Raw genomic sequence first — 6000 nt, 5'->3', positions numbered from 1 at the left:
CTCAACTGGCTTCTCTCAATGTGGAGGAGAAGCAGTGGGACCTCATTCTTTCTGTCATGACCCAGAGCTCTTGACCAAAGGTGAGTATTGGAACAAAGATCGACCAGTAAATTAAGAGCTTTGCTTTGTGGCTCAGTTCTCTTTTCACTACAACGGACCAGTACAGCAAACACATAACAGTGGACACTGTGCTAATCTGTCTATCTTCCCGCCACGTGAACAAGACCCCAAGATATTCAGAAATAAAGTCTCAGACTCAGCCAGTTTCTGGCTTGATAAGCCAACAAGACGACAGGACTAACCAGGGCTCGACATAGCCATTTGTCCGCTGGCCCGGTCCTGTTTTTCGAGCAGTGCGGACCACAAGACTTTATTTTTCACTTGTCCGCTCGGGCCACTAAAATATCTAACGGTTTATATATTCTTCACCTTTTTCAATAAAGTAAATTTTGCGAAAACGTGTAGATTTACCTCGTCTTCATAATTTAGTTTTTCTGCTAGTCCTGTGTTCAGACTTCAAGGGTTTCTATGGGAAACCTTTGATCACTTCTCCTTCTCTCCCGCCTGCGCGCGCTCGGCTTTCACTGCCGAGCACCACGTGGCACGCGCTCACTACTTTTTTTTTTTCAAACTTTATTGAATGTAACAATTCAATACAAAACAATGTTAAACAGCAACAACGAAGGCACAAGCCAGTGGGTTATTATTACATTTGATTATAAATCCGACACCGTCACTGAAGAGAGACTGAAGCATGTCAGAGATGTGGAAGACATGGCAGGAATAGATAGGAATATGTTGGATGGAGTAGTGGGTATAATTAGTAGTATGGACAGCAAGATATTTAATGAATGCATTGAAGATGAAACTGTATGCACTAAGCTTTAAGCTGAATGTCAAAGAATCAAAGGCAACTCCAAATACCTGAATCTCAGACTCAAATGCAGTAGAATGTTAAACTACTTAATTTTGTTTTTCTTTACAACACTGTATCAGGGCTCCAGACTGCGAGCAATTGGTCGCATTTTGCGACCAAAATTTGAGAGTGTGCGACTGAATTTTACATCCAGTCGCACATGTGCGACCAGTAAATTTGCCTCCCCCACCCTTCGTATTTTTTTATACATTAAACGTGGAAGGGGCACGTCAATGATCAATGAAATAATCAATGAGACGCAAACGCACACGCACGCAGGCAGACACACACACTCGCGCACATACTCATGAAACGCGAGCACACACTCGCGTGATGCCTGTGTGTGAGGCGGCCACTGCGTGTGAGAAGAATAGGGAAAGCCACTGTGAGTGGCTAAAATGCGTGGAGGGGGAGGGGCCTAGAGCTGACCAACCAATCAGAGTGGGGTATATGACTCTTCGGGGCGTGACAATGACAGGGTTTGAAAGCAGGACACCTGACAGCCCCTCCCTCCCCGGACCACATGAAGGAGTTCCTTACTTTCCTTTAGAACGTATTTATTCGCTCGTGATTTTCTAAATACATGCAGTCCGTGCTGAACTTTTCTCTGGGTCACACAGACCCGGAGGAAGGTTTAGGTTTTGGTTACGGTTACGGCGGCGCATCAAACGGGTTACGGCAGCACACCGCTCCCGTCCCGCGGGAGTCGGGTCAGCTGAGGAGAATGAATGTCCCACACCTACATGCGTGACAGCTAACGGGGCTTGAACTTTAAACACGCTCGAGCAAAAACAACATTAGTTTTAGACACACTGAAAATACGTGTGGAAAATGCAACGATAGACGTTTTTTAAATGAACCAGCACCTCGCCTGGAAATGGAGTTGTCCTTAACATTCAGTTTAGTTTTAATATTCTTCTCCCCCTTAGTATGATCTGTGTTATTATATATTTTATGATTATTTAAGGTTTTGTAATGTATGTAGCCTTTTTTAATGAATTGGTATTTTAAATTATTTTGATTAATCACTCCACTACAAAAACCATCAGGACACATGTCCCATAATGCATTGTTTTGGAGTCTGTAGGGCAGCTTTCAGTCAGTTCAGTTTCCAGCTGTGTCCGGGTAGGTTTGCCCCTTACTCCCACCCCTTTCTCCTGAAATTTTTGTGATGATTGACAGTTAATGTTGGAGCAAAAACAAAAATATATGTCACATACCAGGTGATCTGCGCAGCGTTGAGTTCACCTGGGTGATCTCAAACACGCTTATTGTGCATCTTGGCTGCACCTATTTGGTGTCACAAAGATAAATTTCCATCAGTTTTCTTAACTATTTGTACTGTCATGACAGTGATGCTTTTGTCAGTTTACCTTCTTGGTGCATCTTCAAAAGTGCAGATTAAAATGTGACACTGAATTTGAAACAGCACATTGTAATTTCTGCATCTATTATTAAAGTATTTATTAGTAATACAGTGGAAATTAGTAGATTTGGTTAGAATGTTGATTTACGGTATGCGCCCCTAAATTTTCTGGTTGTGCCCCTAAAATTTTCAGTTAGGGGCCACTGTGCTCCTAGTGAAAAAAGTTAGTCTGGAGCCCTGCTGTAAGCAGTAAGTATTTCTAGTTAGCTGAATGATCTCAGTTAGACCTGCACAATATGAGGAAAACTCGCGATATGCGATATCAGAGATTAAAATTGCGATAACGATATAATTTGCGGTATATAAACAAACAGCAAAATAACCATTCCCAGTTTAAAAATTATACTCCAAATGACCCACGTTGACATAGGTTACAAACATCTAACATAACAGGGCTCCATCTGATTGGTCAACAATGTGAAGGCGTCCATCCGATTGGTCAAATGCATTAAGGGATTTATTTGATTCGTTAAATGGTTCTAGCTGCCATTAGATTGTTTTAACACATTTAAGGTTTATGATTTATTGCGATATTTGCCGTTAGAAGCACCATGAAAACTTCTGAACTAGTGTTACCTACTACACTGCAGTGCTCTCTTCAAAACATCTGAAACAGACTAGAGCAGATTTAAGTTTGATATGGTCTATTTTCAGTCATTGAAAAGTGTAGAAATAAGTGATGTCACCAGACTGCACCAAATTGTACCATATTAAAAGTTTCCGGGGGGGGCATGCCCACAGACCCCCCTAAAGTTGCAAGCACCTGCGGAGCGGCGGGTCCCGCTATGCGCGGTGTCGGGCCAGTAACTTTCAGGCAGGGCCAGTAAGTTTCAAAAACTACTGGCCCTGTGGGCCAGTGCAAATTTCTGGGCTATGTCAACCCCTGCTAACATAATCTGCAAAGAGCAGAGAGGAGATCCTGTGCTCCCCAAACCAGACTCCCTCCAGTCTCTGGCTGCGCCAAGAAATTCTGTCCATAAAAACTATAAAGGTTGATAAAGGGCAGACCTCCCTGAGTCCAACATGGACCGGGAACAAGCCCAACATACTGCTGGCTATGTGAAACAAGCTCTTCCACTGGTCGTACAGAGACCGGACAGCCCTCAGTAAGGCTCCCCGGATCCCATACTCCCAGAACACCCTCCACAGGGTGTCCAAACGCCTTTTTCGAATCCACGAAACACATGTAGACTGGATTAGAGTTGGTCCACTTTTCCGCTTCCGGAAACCGCATTGTTGTTCTTGGATCTGGGTTCTGACCACCGGACGGACTCTCCTCTCCAGTACCCTGGCATAGACTTTCCCAGGAAGGCTGAGGAGTGTGATTCCCCGGTAGTCAGAACACACCCTCTGGTCCCCCTTCTTCTGCCAGTCCAGTTAAATAAAAATAAATAAAAGTTGACTCTATTTATCCCACAATGTGGAAATTTGTTCTCCGCATTTGACCCATCCCCTAGGGGAGCGGTGCGCTGCAGACAAGCCACGCTCGGGAACCATTTGGTGGTTCAACCCCCCAATGCTGTGTGTCAAGCAGGGAGGCTTTGGGTCCCATTTTAAAGTCTTTGGTATGGCTCGGCCTGGGTTTGACCCCATGACCTTCCAGTTACAGGGTGGCCACATACCAGTTCCACTGCCCAACAATGTCCCCAGTCAAAGTCAACAGCTCCCCACCTGCAATGGAAATGGTGACTGCAGAAAACTGCTTTCTCTTCGGAGGGTTTGGCAGAACCTCTTCAAGGCCTCACCGAACCGGGGTTTCGGACCGGGTTTTTGCCTCCACAACAGTCCAGGCCACACCTCGCTTAGACTGCCGGGACCTGTCGCCTGCCTCTAGAGTCCCACAACCCTGCCATGCCTGGTAGGACTCTTTCTTCAGCTTGACGCATCCCTTACTTCTGGTGGACACTACCGGGTCTTTGTTCATCTGCATGTCAATGTGTTTTTGTTTTGTTTGTTTATTTTTGGGGGGGGGGGTGATTTCTGTGTAGAAATGCAAGCTACAAACACAAAGACAAATTTCACACATTTATGACAATAATATTTGAAATACCTTTAACCTTTTCAGACCTGAGTCCGCGTATTTGGACATCACATTTTGGGTTCTGTTGCCACATTCTGCATAACTGGAGCCCTGTGACTGTGTGTGTAGAAGCTTAACTCCAGGACAAATCCTGGTAAGCAACACACTTATGTACTAACATATCTGCACAACCTTCACCCCTTCACCCCCCCCCCCCCACACCATCCAATCTTTTTCTCAGATCCCACCTGCAGAATTCAGCAACTATCCCTACCCAGAATTCCCACCAGTTAAACATTATGTTTATCTGGAAGCAAAGTTCCCCAACCAGCAGGTGTTGGAGAAAGTCGTCCTGGTGTCCTTCCAGTCTGGGTTCATTTTCATTCAGACCGACAACACCCTGTACACCCCCAAAAGCAGAGGTAATCCCTGTTCCCCCTGAAATAACAAATGTATGGCCTCCATGTTCTCAATCAGCTCACTGTCAAAGTTGTAGTGTCCTCCCTGAACTGAGAGACTGTGAGATCAGAACCACAGTTGGATCACAGCTAGATCACAAATATGACTAAGCGTCTTTCTCTCTAGCTTTAACTATGCTGCATTTACAGGGTTAAACCCCTAAAAATCCAAGTGCACATGCTCAGGTCTATGGCAACTTGGGGTGGTTGGGGTCAAGAGGTAAAGTAGTCGTCCTCTGATTGGAAGATCCCCGCTCGTGTGTTCAAGTGTCCTTGTGCGTGACACTGAACCCCATAACCTTCCTGGGGGTTGTAGGTTGGCGTCTAAGAAGGTAGTAAAGCGCTGTAGAAGTGTACGCCATTTACCACTGAAGAATGTGACTTTAAAATAGGCAACAATTCATTCTATGGGTGAGGGTCTAGCTGACATGCAAATGCACCAAAATACGCAACCCAAATGTCCCACACATGCATGAAAACAGCACATGCAACAGGAGAGTAAGGCTTGTGTGTGTGTCAGTGTACTACAGGCTGTTTGGCGTGACGCCCCGCATGGAGCCGTTGGACAGCAGCAGCAACGCCCGGACTGACAACACTGTCTCCATCCAGATTGTGGTACATTTTTGGACTGTTCCGTGTTTTTAGAAAGAAGAATAAGTGAAACAGCAACTGTTGACTAATGTCTGATTCCAGACCCCTGAGGGAATCACTTTTGCAAAAAATCTCATCTCCCTGCTAGCAGGAATCTAGAGTGATGATTACAAGCTGGATGAGTTTGTCAGGTAAGTCCTTCATCCATGTGCTGCCCCAAAAAAACCTATAGATGTGAGCCTCTACAGGCCGATGCTGCTCAGCAGACAAATAGACATATTTTACAAAAGAATAGTGGATAGAAAAGATAAAAAGTAAAAACAGTTTTCAAAATAATCAACAAATAGTAAACAGATGTAAGACAATTTCAATCTAAAGGCTCACTGGAGTTTAAAAATGCTCTTCAGTGTACGGATAAACAGCATCTTGGACTGGTTCCTTTCCAGCTGCTCCGTTTACCAAAGCTACGCCTTCTGCAGCTTTACATGCTGCATTATTTCCTACCATAGCTCTTTCAGACTGCATTTATTGTTCTGTCTCCTGCAGCTTTGCCTGATGGAGTTCTGTCATACTTTAGCTCCTCTTCCTC

At 44.8% G+C, this 6000-nt stretch overlaps 1 pseudogene; it reads left to right on the top strand.

Moving 5' to 3' along the window:
- Positions 1-3982: 3982 nt before the first annotated feature.
- The window catches only part of LOC101158285, a 39852-nt pseudogene continuing 37834 nt past the window's right edge, over positions 3983-6000 (top strand).

The sequence above is a fragment of the Oryzias latipes genome, chromosome 9, assembly GCF_002234675.1.
Source record: "Oryzias latipes chromosome 9, ASM223467v1".
NCBI lineage: Eukaryota > Metazoa > Chordata > Actinopteri > Beloniformes > Adrianichthyidae > Oryzias > Oryzias latipes.
Note: the sequence above shows the minus strand (reverse complement) of the source record. Positions and strands in the feature narration are given on the sequence as shown.